At 45.1% G+C, this 24,462-nt stretch overlaps 1 protein-coding gene across 2 annotated transcripts in view; it reads right to left on the bottom strand.

The window, feature by feature from the left end:
- GNG7 (G protein subunit gamma 7) overlaps window positions 1-24,462 on the bottom strand; it is a 129,103-nt gene that overhangs the window by 73,893 nt on the left and 30,748 nt on the right. The window contains exon 1 of one of the 2 annotated variants that reach the window (XM_024204455.2): window positions 22,237-22,258. The exons of the other annotated variant lie outside the window; for it this stretch is intronic. The gene's annotated coding sequence lies outside the window, so the exon portion shown is untranslated. Of the gene's footprint in view, window positions 1-22,236; window positions 22,259-24,462 lie in introns of those variants that run through there. 2 annotated transcript variants of the gene reach the window in all.

Here is a 24,462-nt window from a genome sequence, read left to right on the forward strand (position 1 = left end):
TCTTGCATGCCAATCTGCAGACAGTAGGGCAACGTTTGAAGAGCAGATAACAAACATCAGGCTCTAGCTGGGTTCCTGTAAAGCTGCCTTCAGAGTCCTTCAGGAAGTGAGGACACACATCAGCTGCGCCTTTTTGCAGCACTAGAAGAAAAACTGCACTGAAGTTCGGAACTTGCTACCAGAACTAGTGTAACGTACATTCCGGCTGATTAAAAGGCAAAAAGAGCACCTGCCCTTGTTGAAATAACCATTTTGTTTATCGTTCTCCCTCATGCCCGCTGGGTTGTGAGCAGACGTGAAGCACTCCAAGGGCTCAACCGAGCACACTCTGGCACAGGACAGACTATGGTTATCTGGAGGTCACATGCTTAGCACTCCCATTTGTCGGCAGCAAAAGCAACAGGCCACAGCAGAAAGCCATTTCTCAGGTCCTTCTGGGAACCCCATCAAATTCAACTATCCATTGGGTTGATTTATTGGTGATACGCTGAGCACAGCAGGCAGCCAACACATACAGGCCTAGCTCTGAACTGTACTTCAGCAGTGGCTGTGATGCCGAATATTTTTGCACCACTTGGGACTGCACATGTTGTATGTTTGTTTGCCATTAATCCTTTTGTTTCTGCAGTTCCCAGAGTTACTACTGATGGTGATAGACTTGGGCATCTTTTTGAAAACCCGAAGGATTTTCCCGCCACAAAGACCCATGGGCAATGCAGAATGAAAAAAAATAAAACCAGTATAGAAAATAACTACGTAATGTCGCTGGACGGACACTGGACTCAGTGAAGGCCCCCAAGGTTATGGAGGGGAACCAAAAGGAAAGAGCGACAGGAGACAAACTATTGCAAGGCTCTGGTGTCTGGACAGGGATAATCTTTCCAACAAATAGAGCTGTGGGGCTTATTTATTTACAAGCCAAAGGCTAAAAAAAGATTCAATAGGCTTGTTTTGCATTAAGACAGTCTCTGCAAATCACCGAGATGCTCAGTGCTACAAGTTTTGATCAGGTTTGTACTCCTCAAAGAGGATGGGGACCAGCAGCAGACGGGAGCTTGTAAGCATGAACTTAGCATTTTAGTGCTGTAAACATGTTAATTTAGCTACTGAAATAGCTGGAGGGGAAAATTTTTTAAAGGGGGGGCAGGGACTAGCTCTCTCTCTGGGTATCCTCTGCCCATTTAACTGCCAACTGACGTATTAAGACAAAGCATGCTCAGAGCAATACCACTCCAACAGAAGCGAAGCCCTGAAAAGAACCTTACAATGTAATTCTAAAGTAAAAACAAGGTAACAAAAGAAGAGAGGGATGAGGGTTAAAACAAAGATAACGTTAGCTGAATTGTATCATGCACAAACCTTATTAGTTCTGTTACTTGTTAAATTTCTTACCTTCTTGTTAAAGGAAAGAGCCAGACAGCACAAAGGGGACATCAGTGGTGGAAAGCAACGCTCAAGTAGTGCATTTTTGGAGAACAGATGTCATACTTTATATGAGTACTGAGAAGAGGCTGCTGGCATTACCTAGTGGGAAAGACCGAACAGAAAGCTTATTTCTTTTAAGCACAGCTGCCCAAAGCATGGTGGAGGGATACTCTGAATACCTGAAAGGAAACCAATTTTAAAGCCAGAAGCAACTGGCCAAAGTTCAAACAGGATAAAATTTGCTTTGATTAGGAAAAACTGACAGCAAAGATAATTGCACAGTGGAACAGTTTTCATCAAGACAGTTGTGGCATATTCTCAGCTTCCTAAGGACAGGCAGCATTTTGTCTTCAATTCCCAAGCTTGCCAGAAACTCAGAGTAGCAGTCCACTGCGCCTCCAACCAGGCTCTATACACCAGCCGCTTTAAAAGAGGGGGCATAAGCCAGAATTAGTGAGTGACAGCACAATGAGCATTGGTATTATGACTGAGTGTATTAACAGTGTCACTTAACCACACAAAAAAATATATGAGGGAGGAGAAAGGGTTAAACAATTATACTTTTCTGTAAGTCCCAAATGGCTAATCAAATTCATAGCCATGAGGTTCTGCTCTGTGGGGCTGCTCTTACCAGGAGGGCCCAATTGGCTTGTTCAGGGTAACAATAGCTAGCCTGACAGATGTAAGTAGGCTAGACTAGAGTACACAGACCAGAGGCCGGCCTTAACTGCAGTGATGTGCCTATAGATGTCTAGGTAAAAAGTTTGTTTTCGGTTTCAGAAGGAAGGTTTTTGTGTACTGAGCAATATTCGTTCTATACGGTACATTTCTATTTCTCTAAAAACGCTTGCCATGTGATCAAGCTGGGGAGCCCTCCACAACTGTGCTTCCTAGACCACTGGAATTTTAGACTGCTCAACACCTGTTTCAGCTGCATGTGAGGATCATCTATGTAAATCAAATCAGAGTTTGCCAGTTAACCATACTTCCTCAAGATGGTTGTATCTATGATTGAAATTGACAAAATCACCCTCCCCCTCATACATGCTCCCTTCCCTCCACCCCAACAGGCCAAGTTAACAGCACAGAGATTAACAAAAAGAATCCGTATTTTCTCTGAATCATGCAACCACTTCCCCCGAAAGGATGTTCCATAAAGGCAACTAAAACAGAAGCCAGACAGGAACTGTAAGGAGACATTTGCTCCCCCTTGAACAGAAAACATTCAATGTATTTTCAGTCCACAGGGTGTTAAGGTAGGTGGTGTAAAAGAAATTAATTTCACCACCGGCGGGGACATAAGGCTCCACCACTGGAATTCAGTAGGACAGCATTCTCAGAGTCCAGGCAACTCACGGTTTACACGCAAGAGGTTTTGGCACATGTCAAATCTTATGTGGCTCACTCACAAAATAAGCCATGCTGGCCACATGTTTACATTGCAGCAAAAGTTTGTTGCTTCACATTAAAGGAAGACTGGTAGCTCAACGCGCACTGTAGAAAGTGATCCTCCTTCAGAAGTTCTAAGCATAAAATCTCTTGCATCACAACTTTGCTACCTGCCTGCGGCATCTCTCTGGAATTGTATGCTAGACTTTTTTGTGAAGTCTCCTGTTGTTACAACCCCCCACTGGAGGAAGACAGGTCAGGAGTGATAGTATAGCCAGGGCACTGGTGTTCTTAACCAGCACATCATTTAATCCTGCTCAGAAGAGGTCTGGTGAGTATGGTAGTTAAATGTTGGTGGCTGCTTAAGGCCTCCCTAGTCATCGCTACTGGAGCTGCAGCAGTGGGAGCACAATGATGGGCAATTTCCCCAAAAAGTGGTGTGGACAAGGCCACGGAGAAGGTCTTCTAGCCTATGTCTACACTGCATACCATGGCAACAGGGTGTAGGATACCTGTAGCTGCATGCCGCAGTGAAAAGCCGGTTGTGTCCACACTTCGGTGTGTAACCTTTCCCGCTGCCAGTCTTTCCCCACTGCTGGAGTCTCTCTCTGTGGCAGGGAAAGACTCCTGCAGCACGATGGTACATTGCAATGGGGGAGGCGCTGTTTGGCCGAGTGTGGTCCATACTGAGGTTCATACCCACAAGGTTTAGAAGTGTCCTTACTCTACTCACCAAAGCAGTGCCTCGCCATCTACACGGCTATTTATACCTTTGCTGGGGAGGGGGAAGAGGGGCAGTTTAGTGTATGTACTCTACACACCGCCGAAAGAAGGGTCTGGCTACACTGCACACTGGTAAGCAGTAGTGGAGGTATCTTTAAAATGAAGTGCTACATGAAGCCAAAATCTGCAAAGACGATTGTTTACAACACAGCTTGGAAGTGGCCCTTTAAAACTAGCATAACCCTTGGCTAAGTCTGGGGGTAAACCCTTTCCCATCAATACATTTTCCAGATGCAAAGTTCATGAGGGTAAGGGGCTGGGAAACGGCTATGGTGAAAAAGAGAACTGTCAAATCTAGCACCTTGCTGTGGGAAAGAAGGGCCATTTTCCAAAGCTAGTGAAAACAGAAAGGTGTAAACTCATTTGGAGAAGTGAGTAGACGGCCTGCACATACTAAAAGGATAGACTGATGCATGGCGTCACTTCTGGGAGGTTCTAGAAAGTAATGATCCCACCAGAAAAATGCCAGCTTGGAAAACATTCCCACGTACACATAAATGCACTGCATTGATTTCCCATGCAGAGTCCATCAGTGTAATACAAACACCCTTATCACTAGAATTCAGTACCCTTCCAACATCTGGTTTTGTGTCTGCCCATTTCCCCAGAACACAGATTTTTGATTAATGTTCACAGTTGTGCGAGGGGCTTCACAGAATACACACAGAAAATGGGCCTCTGCCCGAAAGGTCTTACAATAGAAGAGTAGGTCTCCAACAGTTCCAGCGTATAGAGTACAGACACTGTACACCCACCTAGCAAGGGGGTAAATAGCTGTTTAGATGCTACGGCACTGCTCACGCGAGTAGAGTAGAGATACAGCAGAACCTAGTGTACATACTCTACATGGCTCTCTATACACCCAAGAAGCACCTCCCATGTCTACATTGCTATTTTTAGGAGTGTAGTGTCCCGCTGCCTCCCTGCTGCTGGAGCCTTTCCCCACTACAGTGGGAGACACTGGCAGAGCATTTCACCGCCGTGTGTAGCTACGTACTGCAGTGTCCACATAGCCTGCCTTTCACTGCGGTGTATAGTCACACACACACACACACACACACACACACACACACACACACACACACAAACCACCCTAAGAGCAGACAAGTACTTGCCTATGTTTATTTTAAACCTGCTGCCTGTTAATTTCATCGGGTGACCCCTGGTTCTTGTGTTATGTGAAGGGGTAAATAACACTTCCTTATTCACTTTCTTCACACCAGCCAAGATTTTATAGACTTCTGTAAAAATTATTCCCTCTTTAGTCATCTCTTTTTTAAGATGAACAGTCCCAGTCTTTTTAATCTCTCTTCATATGGAAGCTGTTCCATACCCCTAATCATGTTTGCTGCCCTTCGCTGTATTTTTTCCAATTCTGATATGCCCTTTTTTGAGATGGGGTGACCAGAACTGCACGCCGTATTCAAGGTGTGCATGTACCATGGATTTATATAGTGGTGTTATGATATTTTCTGTCTTGTGGTCTATCCCTTTCCTAATGGCTCCTAACGTGATTAGCTTTTTTTACTGTAAATTGAACAGATGTTTTCAGAGAACTATTCACAGTAACACCAGATCTTTCTGTGTGTGTGTGTGTAGTTGGGATTATGTTTTCCAACGTGCATTTCTTTGCACTTATCCACACTGAATTTCATCTGCCATTTTGTTGCCCAGTCACCCAGTTTTGTGATCCCTTTGTGTAGTGGCCTATGTTTTGTTTTTAGAGGAGGGTTTCTCAAACTGGGGGTCGGAGCCCCTCAGGGGGTCACAAGTTTATTACATGGGGGGGTCAGAGCTGTCAGCCTCCATCCCAAACCCCGCTTTGCCGCCAGGATTTATAATGGCATTAAATATATTTTTTAAAAAGTGTTTTTAATTTATAAGGGAGGGGGTGTCACACTCCGAGGCTTGCTGTGTGAAAGGGGTCACCAGCAGAAATGTTTGAGAACCACTGTTTTAGAGGGGCCAGTCCTCTAAGAGATGAGCACAATCTCCTATAGCTCCAGATCCCAAGCGGGGTTAGAAACACTGAAGCACAACTAAACTTCCCAAAGCTCACATCAACTCATGCCAGAGTCATTAAACAAAGTAAATTACGTTTTGGAGCCTTTGGTTCTTGCAGCTGGTTTGTACTCAACATGATCCAACAGTAAATATGCAAGTAACAACAGTAAAAAAAATTATATTTCTTTGGAAATAGGTTAGGTTGTTGTCCCACAATCAGAAGAATTGTTTTCCAGACATTTTTCTCAACTAGTGAATGAGAGTTAAGAAGTACAGAAGTATGCCTTAGTTTGCTTTTACAATCCTTTGCTTCTGCAACGTAAGTGACCCTAGGCTTCTTTTGAGGATGGCAAAAAGGGCATTAAAAGATGCTGCCTCAAAAGGTTCTCAGGAATCATGTCCTTTTGTTTTAGGGCTGTCTGAAAAGCTGTTTCTGTTGCTGCTCTGAATGGCTACATGGTGAGTGACATACACCCTTCGATAAAATATATTTTTTTTTTTTGCAAAACCCTGGTGTTATTCTTGAGTTTGTAGACATGACAGTTACAGAATCTGCATCTTCCAGACATCTCAGCAATTTCCACACAAACCTTACTGTCAAGGGTGTGGATTTCGCATAAATCAAGTCTTTACTGCCACAGAGAAAGGAAAAAGGAGGGGAATTACTGGCAGTATGGACCACTCCTGCTGGCAGTGTTCTGCAGCCCCGCCAATACTTTATAAGGAAATATTTGGATGATGTGATTACTGCTCCTGTTGCTATGTTTTCTGCACTGTATGTCAGAGGCTCTCTAATGAGGTGACTTTAGTAGGCATTTCTGCAATATACTCCACCTGAGGACTATCTGCAGAAATATTTATCCAAGCCAGCACCTGAGGATCAGTTCCCAGGACTACAACCACCATTCACTTTGATTGGAGTTGAGAGGTAGCAAAGGGGTTACGCTTCCGGTCTCTGCTATGTGCCATTCATAAATGCAGAACCACTGCCCTAATTAACAGGGAAAGGAAAAGCGGCAAAACCTGGGGATTTGGGCTTTTTGTAAAGGGGCACAAGAGTCTCCTATGCAGGTCATCAACATGGCTGCAGCCAGACTCTGACCAACCTTTGTTTATTAATGGCCAGAAATCTGTTGAATATACCAAGAGCTGTGATCCAGTTAGATCGTGGCGAGGGGGCCTTCAAGGAAAGTTCAGGTGCTGCAGGAAGCAGCGCTCATGTGAGAGGCACTACTTCCTCAAATCAGTACCAACACGGCACTGAAGGGACTAACTACACCGAGGAAGTGGCATCTTTCTTCAATAAAGTGGTCCTGATTACTTGTGAGAATTGGTCGAGTTTGCAGAGACTTTACAGTCAGCTTGACAGCATTTCTCTGTCGGTCTGTAACTCGGTAACTTTTGAAGGTCACAGTCAATCAATTCCAAAGTTTCGGGGAACATTCTAGGAATCAATGGCCAGAATCCTATTGATTTTGGGGAAAACTGAAAAACCAAAAGGGGAGGGGGGGCAATCGGGAACACATGGAGTCGCAAGGAACTCTTTAGCACAGCCTCAAGCACCTCTGCAACTGTCTATAGACCAAACTCCTGGTTGATGGCCCCATGAACACCTTCCACAATAACAATACTGTACCTCATCCCTGCTCATCGTCCCAACAGAATTTAACATTGGTATTTTGAATGAAGAACAATGGGGGAATGCACATATACCATCATATTGGGGTGGAATGTGGGACCCTCGTATGAGGATGAGGGAATAGGGCACAGAAGAGGGAGGGAAGGTGTGAACAGGGGGCAGAGAGAACTCTGGCATGGGGGAAGAATGGGGGAACAACACCTGATGGGTGGAGATTGTGCCCCCATCCCCCCCATAGCTGGTCCCCACAGAGCCTCCGCAATGGTGCTGGTACGGGAGAGAATGGGAGACCCTGGTGTGTCACTCTGCCTGGCATAAAGGTCCTTAGCAGACTGGGGGGAGGAGAGGGAATGAGGGGCACACAGAGCCCCTAGCTGGGGGAGACTGGGGAGTTGCAGGGAGTCCCTGAAAAAGAGGGGGATGGGAGGGTGGCACCCCAGGGAGCTTTTGGGGGTAATGGAGTGTGCAAGGAGCTCCTAGGTGTGCGCAAGAAGCTTGGGTAACAACAAGCTACCAAGTGTGACACCCCTAGTTAAAAACATCTCCTTGTGCTTCTCAGAGGAGCAAAAAGGTGTTAACACCAGCATGCTGGTCAAGCTCCAGCTCCAGTAATTATGCCTCTCTGAAGCTCATAGTAATGACCTCCTGCTGTGAACTGTTGTGCAGTGTTTTACCCCGTTTAGATCTATAACCAAAAAAAGCCCCACCCTGGGCTCAAAATGCCTGTGACAATTTAAAAGGACTCAGAGAAGGGTTGCTGTGCTCTATTAGACACCTGCTGCATTTACTAGTTAATTTTGTAGACCACTGGGTGTCCTTCAGAAAGAGAAATGCTAGAAAATGCAATTAAAGAAAGTCAGACAGAACCAAATGGCTTCTCTCACCCAAAGAGACTGAGGTAAAATACAAAGCCTGCTTCTACTGAATATATAAACTACTAAAAAACAAAAACAAATCAATCTTCAATCCCACTGCAAAAATAAAAAACAGCATGTTGGGAGTCACATCAAGGAAGACTGTCAGAACAGGACGTACTGTAATCTTTTGAATCAGGAGAAGAGTTGCACTTGTTCTGACTTATTTGGCCTCAGAGCAACATGTGTAACATGAAGCGGGGGGGGGGGGGAAATTGTCCTAAGTTATCAGCAATGATAAACACTGGTGCTGAGTGGAAAACTGAGGAGCCCCTCAGATTTAAAAGCCCACTGTCCATACAATTTCTGCAAAGTGTTGACCACAGAGCTGCTCTTGCACACACTTTTCTTGTGACCTTCCACAGCTACAAGGCATGTAATAATAATATAGTGAGTTCCTCTGGTTAGGACTGGCTGTGAAGCAAAGTTCTTCTCACAGGAAAGAAGAGCTCATGCATGAGCTCTTGTATACACAATATGAGGAGGAAGAATTCAAAACATGGTTGATTTCTCCAGTCAAAGCTGCCATCAGTCATTTAAAAAAAAAAAAAAAAAGTAACTTTCCCTTAAGACCTTTAACTGACAGAGCTGGCTGCCTAATAAGCAAACTGCAACAGCACTTAATCAGATGGTATTTTGGGATTCAAAATTAATTCCACACACTGAGCTATAGCAACAAGTAACTTAAAGTTGCCAAAATCCACTTTTTTTTTTAAGTAAGTAGGAAGGAGACTTAAAATGCCACAGGGAAAAAAGTTTGAATGTAACTATCAAAGGTGTCTGGTAGTTTAAGTGATTTGGAGACAGTTCCTAGGGTTCAAAATTTAAACAGATCCTAAACAAATGATCCAGTGTAGAGGAAAGGAAAAATGCTATTCTAAGGGTTGTGGAATGCAAGCCGGTAGAGACAGGAACAAGGTGGGGGGGGGGGGGGTAGAAGGCTGTATAATGCACCCTGAACAGAGATAGGAGAGCAACTGAAAATATGCAAAGTTAACACTGCTGAAGCATTTTTACATGCATCTATATTTAGAGAAATCAAACAGCTAGAGAATGTAAGCAAGCAGCCCTGTCAAACTCAAGTGTTCTATGCACCACAGCTCTACAACAAAACAAAAATAAGAGTTTGACATTTGATAGGGGGCTTTCACACCAGGTATACTTTATATTTGTCCTAGTAATATAGGACAAATATAAAAACAGTGCCATGGCTAGATTATTCAGTTAAGTCCTCCAGCAAAACCTCACCGAAGATTTGCATTTAAAAACAGACCAAAAGTTTACAGCCGGACAAAGTTTTCTTGTCTTGTCTACAAGTTCAGACAGGACTGTAAACTAGGTGGAAGTGTGCAACTCAGCCATGGTTTCCTAACACTCTTTACAACGATGGGCTTAGTTTAAGCCTGAAGTCCGCATTTTGCACAATAAAAACGTGGACCAGGCTTTAGAGAACTCCTATGCCACAAGAATTAAGGAATTTATTGGCAGACCAAAAAAAAAAAAAAATCTGTTTTAATATAGGCCAACTCAACAGTGTACTAGCTGCATGGTGGTATTGGAAGCAACGCCAACAGACCCATAGTTTATTTTTTGGACAATTCAGACATGTACGTCCAACACAGGCACAAACACACCATTTCATGCAAGTAAGAAATGAGTTGCTATTGATGTTCCACAGGAAAAGCAGAAATCAAATTTATTCCAATAGAGTGATCTAGGACTCTCCTATTATTACTGAGCTAAGTTATCTTGAAGTCCATTAGATGACACTGACCCAGTTCTGTAGGCTGTGCACGTGATGTAGGATAGTGAAGTATCAGCCTGGTCATTAGGCTGCCTCTAGACTATAAACGCATTCACATTTGCAAGGAGTTTAGAGGTTTCAAAGGAGAGACATGTTTGGAGTATTCTGGCTGTTTGCCAACACAGAGACACCCCGGTAGGCTTAAGTGCTCACGCTTTAGTAGGAACACTCTTCTCTTCATCTGCAGCAGCCCCTCCAAAACATTTTTTTTTTAGCCATATCTCCTTGTGAAAAAAACCAAACTGTATTTGAGGGGGGAGGATGATCGTTTAGGCAAAAGGAAAACAAAGATTGCTTGACTGTTACCCACTGCACAGAGAAAAACCACATCAAGATTTCAGCTGCTAAAGGTTAGACCAGCATGCAGGTGGAGTGTGTAGGAGGGCTGGAGGGCAAAAACAAGAGGCAGTAAAGACTGACTCAGCAGACAGCTCACCCCCTCACATTATCTCTGATCTCAAAGAGGAGACATTAAACACACTTGCAAATTAGAATATGAGCTGGAGATGGTTTATATAACAGGTCTAGAATAGGACAAACCTTTTACTGTGTGCAGAGTTTACAGAGAATGCAGATGTCAGTCGTGTTAGGAAGCCAGCACCACAGAGTGATTAGAAATTGTGTTCTGGGTCATGGGTGTAGGGGCACTTTAGTTAATAAGCAGTATCACACATCATGTATGTTTCAGGGTTTTAGTGCTACAGACTACTGAAAGCTCCTTCCCACATGGTATTTTGGGAGCTAGATAAGATAGTATACCAGAGACAGGGTTGCCAGGCATCCGGTTTTCGACCGGAACGCCCAGTTGAAAAGGGACCCTGACGGCTCCGGTCAGCACCGCTAACCGGGCTGTTAAAAGTCCGGTCGGCGGCGTAGCGGGGCTAAGGCAGACTCCCTGCCTGCCCTGGCTCCGCGCAGCTCCCAGAAACGGCCAGCATGTCCCTGCAGCCCCTAGGCTCAGAGGCGGCCAGGAAGCTCCGCATGCTGCCCCCGCCCTGAGTGTCGGCTCCACAGCTCCCATTGGCGAGGAACTGCGGCCAATGGGAGCTGAGGGGGTGGCACCTGTAGGCATGGGCAGTGCACACCACGCAGAGCCACCTAGCTGTGCCTCCGCCTAGGGACTGGACATGCCGGGCACTTTCGGGAGCAGTGCTGAGCCAGGGCAGACAGGGAGCCTGCCTTAGCCCTGTTGTGCCGCCAACCGGGAGCCACCTGAAGTAAGCCTGGCCAAAGCCTGCGCCCTGAAACCCCTGCCCCAGGTCGGAAGCCCCTCCCGCACCCCGTCCCAGCCCTGAGCCCCCTCCCGGAGCCTGCACTCCACACCCCAACCCCATACCCCAGCCCTGAGCCCCCTCCTGCACCCCAAACCCCTCATCCCCAGCCCCACCCCAGAGCCCCCTCCCACACCATGAACCCCTCATTTCTGGCCCCATGACAGAGCCCACACACCCAGCTGGAGCCCTCACTCCCTGGCCCAGCCAAAGTGCATGACGGTGGGGTAGAGCGAGCGACAGAGGGAGGGGGGCGGGGCCTCGGCAAGGGTCTTTGGTTTTGTGCAATTAGAATGTTGGCAACCCTACCCTCAAGCAGCAGAATGGAAGCATGTTATCCAGTGGTTAGACCAGGGGACACAGTTAGCCCTTGCTTCTAGCATCTACTGATCTTGAGTCACAAATTCTGTGCTTTAGTTTCCCCTTTCCTATCAATAAAAGGGATTGTTGTACGAGCTGATTATCCCCACAGCTGAATAGCACTTAGTAGGACACCACCTCCAAAAGAATCTAAACTTTCACTTAAGGAGAAGTCTCTTTCAGGGGCAGGTGTAAGTACACACCAACATTCTGCAACTTTGCCCCTGCGGGAGACCTCTTGACTAACTGAAGTTAAGGAAAGTGGACACTACATTTGCTGTAGACAGACACTTTTCTTCAGTAAAGACAAAACCAGTTTGCTTCACCGTAGTTCAAATGAATGATAGCACATACAAATACATACGCGTATTTATACACAGTTGAAGCACTCTGCATTGCATTCAACTAGTTCCCAGAAAACCACATACTTATAGTGAATCTAGTATGTTTACAAGAATCTTCCCAATGTTTTCTTGGGAAGAGATTTGATCGTCACATGGTAGCAACCGTTTGACCTTGTTGGTGAGCTGCCAAATACTGACCAACTAAGCAACGTTTTATTAAATCTCCACTTATCTCTCATTCCAGCTCATTGTGTCAAGGTAATGCTGTAAGGTCTTCAGCAAGAACTGGGAGTAACTTCTACGGGACCTATCAGGTTTTTATTCTGACACTTAAACATGTGCTGCACCTCTATGCCACACGAGTGTGGCATAAACTTTTAGATTAAATTATGCTGACTTTTAAGAGAGTGAAATAGAGAGATCCATCTAACAATTAACTAGATCAGTGGTTTTCAAACTGTGGGTCGCGACCCAGTACTGAGTCACACAATGTAAGACACTGCGTCGCGGCGGTTCTGGTCAACACCGCCGACCAAGCTGTTAAGTCCCGGCGGCAATGCTGCCCAGCTAAGGCAGGCTAGTGCCTACCTGTTCAGACACTGCGCTGCGCTCCAGAAGCATCTAGCAGCAGGTCCAGCTCCTAGGCAGGGGGGCCACAGGGCTCTGTGCGCTGCCCCCGCCCTGAGCACTGGCTCGGCACTCCCATTGGCTGGTTCCCAACCAATGGGAACTGGGGGAGAGGGGGCATGGTGCCTGCAGGCAAGAGCCGCGCAGAGCTATTCGTGCGCCTCTGCCTAGGAGGCGGACCTGCTGCTGGCCGCTTCTGGGGCACAGTGCGGTCCGCGGTGCCAGGACAGGCAGGAAGCCTGCATTAGCACCCCCGCTGACCGGGAGCTGCCCAAGATAAGCCTGTGCCCCAGCCCTGAGCCCCCCCCAAACCCTTGCCCCAGCCTGAGCCCCCCAAAGCCCTCATCCCCACCCCACCCCAGATCCTGTACCCTCAGCCCAGAGCCCTGACACCCTCCTGCACCCCCAACATCCTGCCCCAGCCCAGAACCCCCTTCCACACTCCAAACCCCTCATCCCCAGCTACATTGGGTCGCAGGCATAAGAACATAAGAATGGCTCTACTGGGTCAGACCAAAGGTCCATCTAGCTCAGTATCCTGTCTTCCGACAGTGGCCAGTGCCAGGTGCCCCAGAGGGAATGAACAGAACAGGGAATCATCAAGTGATACATCCCCTGTCGCTCATTCCCAGCTTCTGGAAAACAGAGGCTAGGGACACCATCAACAAGTTTCTTCAACTGGGTCGCCAGAAAAAAGTTTGAAAATCACTGAACTTGATCATGACATAACAGTCCTTGTACTGCAAGAAAAACTTCCTTGGATAAAAAGGCAAAAATCTGAAGGATTCAATTTATGAGGAAATATTAAGATTTATGCAAAGAGCAGCAGACATAGGGAATGCGCTACAGGGAACAAGTGATGGCAGAGAGTTTAAAATGAGCGCTGGAGAAGTGTGTTGAATGAATGAAGTGGCATGATAGATTTTCACGTACAAGGACAGAAATACCCAATGCAGCTCAGCGCTAGGGGGGCAGTTTTATTCCTCTAGTGCAAATAAGTGAATTGAGTGTTCATGGTTACTCTAGACTATCAACTGTGATAGACTGCCCCCCTCCTCCTCTCCCACATAGACCGGAAGAAATTCATTTAACAGAGGCCACAGAATAGTCAAATACTAACAGAAGATTTTTTTCAACTCAGTCCAGATTCAGTAACCTAGATGTAAAAAGCTCTGCATACAGTACCTGAGTCACTCCCAGTATTAGTATACAAGAGCACAAACAATACTATGCCTATTCATCATCAAGTATGTGAATACCGCTTTAGTATTGAATAGCATCCCTATGGATACTTCAGCATCACTGCACAGCTAATCAGCATTAGATAAAATCCATTAGCTAGGAGGGTTTTCTTAAACTAAACTAATTGCCACAGGAGATTGCTACCCATTTTTCAATCCCACCTCTTTCCCAGCAGACACTCAATACCAAGAGCAAAAATGCTCAGCATGAAGTGACTAAGCCACCTTTAAAAACATAACCGATCCACAAAGGTAGTGCAGCTGCGAGCTACCCTAGTTTCTGGCTCTGAATTTCACTGTATGAGATGGCAACTTCCTTCTTTAGACAGTTTGAAAAATGTAAAATTAAAAAGGAAGATTATGGCTGAGAATTTGCATAACTGGTGTCTACTCCTTGCTTACCTAACAGGAGAAGAATTCTGTCTGTCAGTTAGTCTAGACTGTGGTGTTCAGTCCATGGGATTCTGGAATCTGTGGGCCAGAAACAACACAACAGCTGAGATGCACCAGAACAAAGAGAGCTGCCACCTGGTGGCTTCCTCATTTTACTGAAAATTTAAGTCTAATTACACCTCTACCCCGATAGAATACGAATTTGGATAGAACGTGGTAAAACAGTGCTCCAGGGGGGCGGGGCTGCACACTCCAGTGGATCAAAGCAAGTTCGATATAACGTGGTTTCACCTATAATGCGGGAAGATTTTTTGGCTCCCGAGGATAGCGTTATATTGAGGTAGAGGTGTATATTGCTTTCTGCAAAGTTGCCTAATACTTTAAGGCTTCGCTAGAGTGTTCTGAGCATTCGTTCTGGCACCCAAACAGTTACAAAGCAACTGCCAAACATGCCAACTAGATTCAGTGCACAGTGGCAACATCTGATGCAATTTGCACCTCAAGTCAAAAGCAAGTTAGCCTTACCGAGAATATAAACCTTTTTTAAAGCTTGCCTACTTTACTTAAGGTTAGATAAAATGCCAGTATCAACAGTGTTGGAATTCAAAAGAGCAGCATTTCTACCCCTGAAACCAGTTAAGTGGTTTAACAGCGACATCTGCAGATCTAATAGGTACACTGCATGCAGCTGCCTTTCCCTTCTTTCCCACCTAAATGAGTTGTGTGTAAAGACAGGACATTTTCAAAGGCACATGAGAAACCTGGGTGCCTGGCTGCCATGTGTGTCTTTGAAAGTCTCCTCCATGGTACATTTTATGGTCCATCTCGTGCAACTCTAAGCATCTTAAAGATTTTATGGTGCTCTGCACGTTTCACACATGAATTTCCCAAATGCTTCAGATTCATCGGACGTACTTACAAGAAAAGTGGAATGGTGCTCAGATGACTACTAGTGGGTTACCCCAATTCTACATTGCTGATGCAAACCAATCTGGTTAAGGGACAGGATTGGAAAAAGCTACTCTCTATTCCCAGCTCTGCCACAGGTTCCCTGTCTAAGCTTAAATAAGTCCCTTCACTTGTGCCTCAGTAAAAAGGGGGAGCACTTCCCTATTTCAGAGATGATGCAAGGCTTAAGTAATATCTGAAAAGTCCTTTGAGACTCCTATACAGAAGGTGCTATCTAGTTAAATGCAAAGTATTAAAACATTGATCCAAACAAGAAAGCACACCTTAGCCCATGACAAAAGGAACAGGACACTACTGGAGTTCCACTCGCACATTGCAGTCAGTTACCCTGCTGTAGAACTCTTAAGAGCCATAAATTCCATATTAGGTGGCCCCCCAGAGTAGCAGTATTTGACATTTATATAGAGCCTTTCATCCCCAAAGGGATCTCAGCACTTTATTTGTACAGGCAAACACCAATGAAAGGTCATGACATCTAGATGCACAGCACTGCAGTTGTGTGTATGTGGGCGGGGGAGAGAAATGGATTTTGGCCTGGATACCTGACATTCTGAGTCCCAGGGAATCTTCAGCACCCACACAAAACAGACAGAGTCTCTTGGGTCTGTGGAGAGATCCACATAGGACAGAACCAGGGCCGGCTCTGGCTTTTTTGCCGCCCCAGGCAAAAAAGCCTCCCGCCGCCCCCCCCCCCCAACTGCAGGGGAGGGCGGCAAGCCCGCTCTCCCCGGCGGCCAGAGGCTGCGCCGGGAGGAGGGCGGCGAGCCCGGCCGGGGCCCCACTCTCCCCAGCGGAGAGCCCGGTTGCGGCCCCGCTCTCGGGCCGGAGCACCGCGCCGCCCCCCTCCAGGTGCCGCCCCAAGCACCAGCTTGGTGGGCTGGTGCCTGGAGCCAGCCCTGGACAGAACTGCATGAAACTCAGCTTATCTACTTCAGGGGGATAGATAACCGGAGTCTATCCATTTGGGATTCAACTCTGACTCCAGGGAGTCTATATCGAGTGAGCCCAATGCTTAATCTCTGTTATCTCCTTCAAAGTGGCTGCAAATTCACTCACCTAGTTCTGCCAATCTCTCAATGTAATGAATTCTCACTGGTAGTTTAGCACCAGGAATAAATTGCAGCTGTGGATACTGTTCCAGTTTAAGAGTTAACAAAACAAGAAAGATTTTATTTTGAAGAGGGAAAACTCTTTCCAAGAAAAGCCATGTTAGAGTCTGAAGAGTTTGCAGTGAGTCAGCAGAGGCTGTAAAATTGAGTAGAGTGATCCCAGAACACCCCCATCGTACCAAATTACAGGCGGATTCAACAATGTTACTGATACGTAACTTGTTATTCCACCTTATATAAAAGTCACGGGATTTTCATTACAACAGTGCTTCATTATATTAATTGGAGTTTGCTTATTGCAGGATTAGTCAGCCCTACAAGACAATACTTTAATGCTGAATGTGTACACAGAAGTTTCATAGAATATCAGGGTTGAAAGGGCCCTCAGGAGGTCATCTAGTCCAACCCCCTGCTCAAAGCAGGACCAATCCCCAGACAGATTTTTGCCCCAGATCCCTAAATGGCCCCCTCAAGAATTGAACTCGCAACCCTGGGTTTAGCAGGCCAATGCTCAAACCAGTGAGCTATCCCTGCCCCTCATGGAATGGGTGGTTTATTAATTTTGACAGAATATAAGGTGCTAACATCATGCTCAGCAGGAGGAGAACAATGGGACAAGTTGAAGTTTTGCTTTGCTAGACACTTCCCAGAAAGAGAGACTTCAGTGTGATACCATTAGTGTTCAGAGGAGCTCAGCACTTAAACCATTTATTGAGGTGCTGCCTCTGCCATAGCCATTCTACTTAATTCAAAACGATGGGGAAGGTCTGACATTTCCAGTACATCTCATGTATTCCAGTGCACAGTAATGATTCCTGCAACACTAAAGCTGAAAGTCACTGTGCTGAACAGCTGCTGATCCCGTACTACTGGTTAATCAAATACCAGGTTCCAAAAAGAGGACTAGATTAAAAAAAAAAAAAAAAAATCTGGCATCCTGCCACCCAATTAAAGTAATTCCCCAAAAGCACCGGAGTAAGTGTTACTTAGAGATCTTAGTAAAAAAGATTCAATATGCAGGGCACATGTTGAGAGCTACAGCCGGCAATGCATGTTTACGGGCACTGGGAGGGAACAAAAGGCAGAAAGCGATCTTGGATGGATGCTGTGGTATCCTGGGTGGATCAAAAGGACTATACTCATCCACAAAGAGATTAGCAAAAGGACCATACAAAAAGAGCTACCGCGGCTGCAAACCTCCAGTACTGAAGATGCCACATAAGAAGAATTCCCATCTCCCTTTGCTCCTGCATGGAAGCGTAGAGCTCTTTTACACCCCCTGAAGTAGGACTTCTGGCTAAGAGGGATGAACATCCTTTGGAGCCTAACCAGAGTGATCACTGCTGCACAATTCCACATGAGCCAACAGCGCTGTCTCAAGTCAGCAGCAATCCCAGCTTGAAGGAAGCAAGAAAAGTCAAGCAGTCAGACACCAGAAGAGTCCAGAACTGCTCAGAACATGGCAAAAGGCTGGCAATGCTAGTGCTGACAGCACACCTGCATGCCGAAGCAGCTTCCGCTGCAAGCAGACAAAACCAATGCAAACTAGACTACAGCTGAATAGCCACTCGGAGGTTTAAAAGATGAGAGAGTCCCCCTATTTGTCATCCAGGCAAGAATAAACCTCTTCCAGCTTTCCTTCGGCATAGCAGGTGTCAATGTTTGTGAGCTCAGAGTTATGATTCACTTTGTAAAAGGAACTGGAATTCACAGGCTTAACAGTCACTTAATGCATCATCCATTTAATGCATTATTACTGATGTTACAAACTGGGGCAATATATTTTGCCCTATTTACACAGTGATTTTATTGTAGTAATACTTCAAAGTGAATGTAGGGCCTTGTTTATTACAACAATGAAAACAGTTTGTACACAACGAGTATGAATTTTGTATACCTAGGTACATGTTGATTCATTTGAATTTTAAAGTGTTTCTGATCAGGGCTCCTGTTGAATATGCCAGAAAAACATTGGCAAGGGATTTTTTTAAAATACATAATGTACGTGCATGCCCTAGAGGTCAAGCTGTGTTCTTGTGATGCTCAGTCTGACTTGGCAGCATCTGAAACATCAGATCAGTCATCTCCAATTTCAACTCCTGGATGAGTGCACTCAGTTAGGAATAGCAATCTGCTCTCAAATTCTCTGCAGTCTCCTTAGCCAATCACATTCAATGGCTGATTAAATTATTTGTGCACCAACACCAGGCTTGGTGCTTTAAAAGCTCTGAGACTGTCCCTCCCCCGTTACAAGGGGATCCAAATAAACAGAAGAATTTGCCCCCACATAATGCTGAGGGGGGAATTCTACACGATAGCGCTTTTACACTGAAGCCCCTTAGTATCGTAAGTCTCGATGGCTAAAAACGGCTCTGGTGACAAGCCTAACTTTCTCAAGCAGCAAGGACAAAAGATGTTCTAGGCCTGGACTAGAATGTTAACAGAACATTAAAAGTCAGAGAGGAAGCATTAAAGGCACAATTAGTTTTTATATGTACTGAGAAGCTCCCCTCCTGCATCACCTTCCGACTCTCCTTCGGAAGAGCCCTCCTGCTTACCAGTAAGACATTGCTCAACCTTTTTCCGGTCAGCCCTGCTTACTGCACTAAAGACAAAGGTGAGGTCTGTGTGTTCTGGATCAATTCCAAGAATCCAGCTGAGCTGAAATCTAAGTCAGCTTGTTTTCCCCACTTACTGTCTGAACACAAACAAAAATGTTCTGTGGAGTGAAAACATGTCACTTACGCTTATATCTCTACTGGGATCTGGGCCCAGGAGTGCTTGGCTGCTTTCACCATTATTTTCCTCTGATTTATTTAAACCTCAGTCAATGGGACGGACATACCTTCTGTACTCTGGCTGGACGGAAGTGTTTTAATGAAATGTCATTTTATTGAGACGAGATAGTAATTGCTGCAAATTCTTAGCTGGCAGTTTTGCCTATGATAATCACTACAAATACTTAGGAACTGCAAAGAATTTTGCATGTGCCTAAATAATATGTATTATCTCCTCTTTTGTTTGCTTGAATACTAAGTTAAGGTGGGGATGAAGAGAAAAACTTGAGACTTTGATAATCATACTGAGATCTACTGTAACAGTTTAGTACTGTTTTGTGAACTTGTAGAAAAGCTCCTTTAGAATTAAATGCAGTCTCCTTTTTGCTATTAATAGGCATAATTGCATGTATGTCAACAATCAATAGGTGCCCTCTCCTGTTCCCTGGGCACTTAAGTTAATTATTCATTGCAGGAAAATCTGTTTATGTGCAAAGTAAATGTAAAATCCCCAAGCCCCAGAAAGAACTCCAGTCTTCAGCCCATGCCTTCCTCAAAAAGGACCTTGCATTAGATCCGAAAGATTAACAAAACCAGGCTCTGGATGACTCAGGGGTCAGGAGAGCAAGTTTAGAACAGAGGGTTCTCACTATTACCAACAGCTCCTCTGCCCGGGAATTCCAGCTCAGCACCTCCGCTGATAACAGTGTAACCTATGACAGGAGAAGAGGCAGACTGAAGAAATCAGGCCCCAAACCACTAAGCACGGCAATTAGGCTTTAGACAAAGGAGAAGAGACAGAATGGAAGAGGCTGAGACAAAGGTCATGTCACAACACGAAAAGCTTGCTTGTAGAGATCAGTGTCAGGACCAACAGCACAGAGACTGGGAGATCCAGCAGAGAGATGGGATATAACTGAATGCTACCATCAGGACAGCTACTGTAGGTAAAGGGCAAACAGCAGTAGTAAGATCTCAAATTGGCTCCTCTCAAAAGCCTTGTTTTTGGACAACCACTGGCGACCTAGACATTCTTCAGAGTACAAGGTCAAGACAACATCTTGTCTCTTTCACGTGCTCCACTTGTACCCACCTCTTCTTGCTCAGTTAAATTTTCCATAACATTGGCCATGTGTTCCTTTCTGAGGCAACCTTGGACTCAGTGACCCTCTGAAGAATTAACCAGAGTAATGCTAGCAGGGGAAGAACAGGTGGTTAGAATTCCCCTCGTTCTTCCCTCTTTGGAACAGATGCCAACGTTTGAGCCGGCTGGTGCATCAGATTCTCACTGAAGCAGCAAGGACTTGCTTGATTTGATGCAAGTTCAAATCTCAGCTATGAATATGCACCAATGATTGAGAAGGAAGCTTACTGAAACTCAATGTCAGGTGAGCACTTAAGTCAAAGCCAAGGAGAGAAGGTGACCGAGGCAGTGGGCTGTGTAACACACCACGCTAACTCAACTATGCAGGAGCTGCCCGTTACCTCTGCACTGCCTCTACTTCAAGGAAGGGTCAAGTGAAAGATTAGAGAATCAAGAAGTGTCTTCACCCATTTAGGACGTGGGGACACGTTCTTGAAGACAGTGCTATCTACTAATCATTTTCCATTGCCACTAGAGGCATTTTCAACATCCAGTACCGAAGGCTGCAGGCCTACACACACCTTTACTTAAACTTTTAATTAAATCACTATAAAGGGGGAGAGGGTGTTGCATACCAGTCTACTGTAATTTAAACTATCAATAAGCAACTAAGTACTTAGGCTATTTCTATGCAATAACAAGTGTTTTTTTAAATAAGGGACCGGAATGAACCGCTTTCCCAGATGCCCTGCCATCTCTCACTAGTTAGTGTCTCTGTACAACATGAAGTCAAAGAACTTACCCTCTTAACTCTCAGGTTACACTAGAGTCAGACCTCACTTGTATTGCCCACCCCAAACTGCAAAGCTTTTAACCAGTCCAGTACTATGAATTGCCACTTCCCTAAGCAAAAACCAAACGATCATCTCTCTAAGGCCTAGTCCAACAGCACAATACATTTTAAGTGATAACGGTGAAAGCAGCTCAGAGTCAGCAGAGATATAGACTTCATCCCTCCAAGAACAAACCACCAGCGGGACAATAAAATAATTCAATAACTGGATTCCTAGAAAAGCCTCGCTAGGCTCCCAACCTACCCAATCTTTATAACGGCACCACAGAATTTGGTTCACGGTAATATAGGGCCACAGGAGTGTAAGTAGTGCAAGCAATGCACTACTTTTCTGCTTTTCCCGATGAGTTTAAATGAAAAAATTAGCATCCATTCCAAAGCTGGCTCAGAACTACTGCATGCAGTTTTACACCATGGAATAGCAGAGAACATTGGGGCTTCTAATCTGCAAACAGATTTAAATAGTCAGTTACTTGGACCCTGCAAAGTATGCACAGTTGTTTAAATGCTTCTGGTGTTCAGTAAGAGGTGATAAATAGTGAAGTGATAAATAGCAAGCTGCTAAAGGAGTCAACCGCAATTTTCAGACTGCAGAAGGAAGCTCAAGGGTTGCTTTATTTGAAGACTTAACTCTCTCACCAGAACTCATCTACCTTGTGGCTAGAGATGAAGCTGTGCTGAGTAGAACCAACGGGTCCCCGCATGGGATATGACCATAAGAAGAGACGTGAGGCTCCCTGCGCACTGACATTTTTGAAAGTTCAACAAGTGACTGTGAACAAGCACTGTACCCCTCTCTGGGGGTATGTTAAAGCACATAGAAGAGCATATGTTTGCGCTCAAGTTATGAACACGAACTTCCTAAAATATTTACACCTAATTAATGGAAAAACTGAAGTGATACAAACAAGTGCTCACCTCAGGTTTACTCTTCTATCAGTGATTATCAGAGCTTCCTTAACGTGCCATTTTGAAAAGAAACATATATTACCCCCAGGCTGATGAACAGTTCAGGCATAAGGAGCACACATCTGAATGAATAGCATTACCCAGCTCACAAAACTCTTAGGATTCCAACAGGCACCCTTAATCTTTTAACAGTTATAAAGCTCATTTATTTTACAATCACCAGGTCCATTTTCTCCACCATAATGGAGTCCCAGGCCAGCTTGTTACAAAAGCCCTAGAGCAATTTCAGAGGCTGTTCCTTTCTGCAATCCATCTTTTGGATAAGTATAATTGTTACTTACTTCCCACTAATCTAGTGAGCAGCAGATGCATAAGCCATTCAGAAATCTTTGGCCGGCAGAAGGGAGGTGACCCCAAAGTTTACACAGGAAGGGCAAAGCAGGCAGATGCAATTGTGGTATGGATTCACTTACTGAACCAGCTGGCTGAATGTAGGGAATAGTTCAACTGTAACAACCTCCTCCACACACAAAGTGGCATGTTAAGGGTTTTAAATCAGCTGCTCTAGCTCGTGTTTCCAATCCCAGAAAATACACTTCCAAAATCCAAAGCCTTCCAAAAAATGTTAAACCTTTTATTACATATCAATTGCAGCAAGCCATATTGAGAAAAGAGGGGCAGTGGAAACATTTGATTAATATTTCCCTATGGTAGTTTAAAAAGGAACAGCTCAGATTCCTGGCAATATTTTCAAATGCTTTTGTAAGGGTTTTAAATTACTCCCTTAGATTGTGAGCTCTTCAGGGCTGGTACCATTTATACAGCGCCTAGCGCTATGGGGTCCCAAACCTGACTGAAGCAACTGGGCACCTCAATATAGATGTTATATTCGTTATTAATGAGGAAGAGGGAAGGCAGCACATGCCTACAATCAGCAGGCAAATCATATGTTTGGACTACTAGCTTCATGCGTCCTTCCAAGATACTTCACCCAGGTAACACACATCTAGCAAGGCCCCCTTACAAGAATTTTACTTTAAGAGTCACAAACTGCTGTTTTGTTTACTCTGAATAAAAGCTTGCTGCTGCAGTTTGTTTTTCCCCTCACTGGCTTGTAAACAGTGCAAGCACTGTCAGATACTAAACACAGGGCTGATTAATAACATGTGTGGCTGCTGTAATGTTCATGCATATTCAGTCCAAAAGTCTACACAAAAATCTAGGGGTGAGAGCGTTAGCATAATCCGGAACAATTCTCAGAAATACTAACCCCTCTTCAAGTCTTCCTGATAAACAGAGCGCCACCTTTGGTGTTTTCCACAGAAATAAGCCTTTTGTTTACAGGGCTTGCAGAATTCCATTCCAAGGGCTAGCCTGTTCCTGCTCAGAAAGAGGGAAAACAAGCCTGACCTCGGATTGCTGAAACAAACACTGCTCCCTCCCTCCCCACACCATGACTCCCAGTGCAAAGGTAAAAGCACAAGACATCATGCAGTGTGACCAAGCGGATTGAGAACAGAAAGAATGACAGCAAGAAATCCTGTTTATTGCCAATAGCCCTGCAGGGAAAAACAAAAATCCCAGAGCCAAGAGGATGCACTGCACTGGATGCACTCCTGATTTAGTTCACCAGGCTATGTTGATTGTTCTCATCATTTCTTAGCTGGTGAAAAGGTATGCAGGAAGGCAAATGGCCCACCAGTATATTAACTGCAGTACTCACTGCTTATCACAGCCCTCACACTGAAGGCATGGGACAGACATCCCATCTTTCACTCATTACCAATAGGCTCTGAAAGACCCCTAATGAGGGGGGCTAGTGGGTGGGAGATTAGCAGGAGATCCCTGTGGCAAAGTCTTGTGATGTTATCGATTTTTATCTTGGGATTTTGTTAAACCTCAACATTTGTCTTTTATTTATTTATTTATTTTTAAAGCGTCAGCCTTCTGCAATATTGTGATGAAAGAATCTTGGGGATTTGGTTTTTAAGTTTCTAGCCCTTGTGGATTCAGAAAATTTTTTTGAAAATGGGCCTGAGCGTAACCTAAAAGACCAAAAAGGCCAACAGAAAAGAACCCCCACCATCACCTTTTATTTGTACATCTCACAATGGGGGAGGGGGGGGAGGAAGAGGGCTGACATGATTTTTGAACATGTGAAGTCGGCAATATATCCTTTGCACTGACTCCAGCTACAGGCACTCCACCCAGCCCCGTGGCAGGATAGCTTGTTTCACAACAGCAAAACAGCTTGACAGCAGTTTTATGAATGGACGTTTCAGTGCTTATGGTTTTGTGTAACTTCAGATTGTATACAACGGCCATTGGCCCAGATGGCCAATCAGTTTATTCTTTGTATCACAATAGCAACAACAAGTCCCAATCCAAATCAAAGCCCCATTGTGCGAGGCACAGTACGTGCCCCCAAAGAATTTTCAATGGACAGAGTGGAGGGGAAATAGGGGTGAAGTAACTTGCCCAAGTTCACAGCTGGTCAGTGGCACAGTGGAACCTAGATCTCCCAACGCCCAGGCTAGTGCTCCAGCCACTGGACAATACTGCAGGCA

This window comes from Terrapene carolina, unplaced genomic scaffold, assembly GCF_002925995.2.
Source record: "Terrapene carolina triunguis isolate 2854851 unplaced genomic scaffold, T_m_triunguis-2.0 Scaffold194, whole genome shotgun sequence".
In the NCBI taxonomy this organism is placed as follows: domain Eukaryota; kingdom Metazoa; phylum Chordata; order Testudines; family Emydidae; genus Terrapene; species Terrapene triunguis.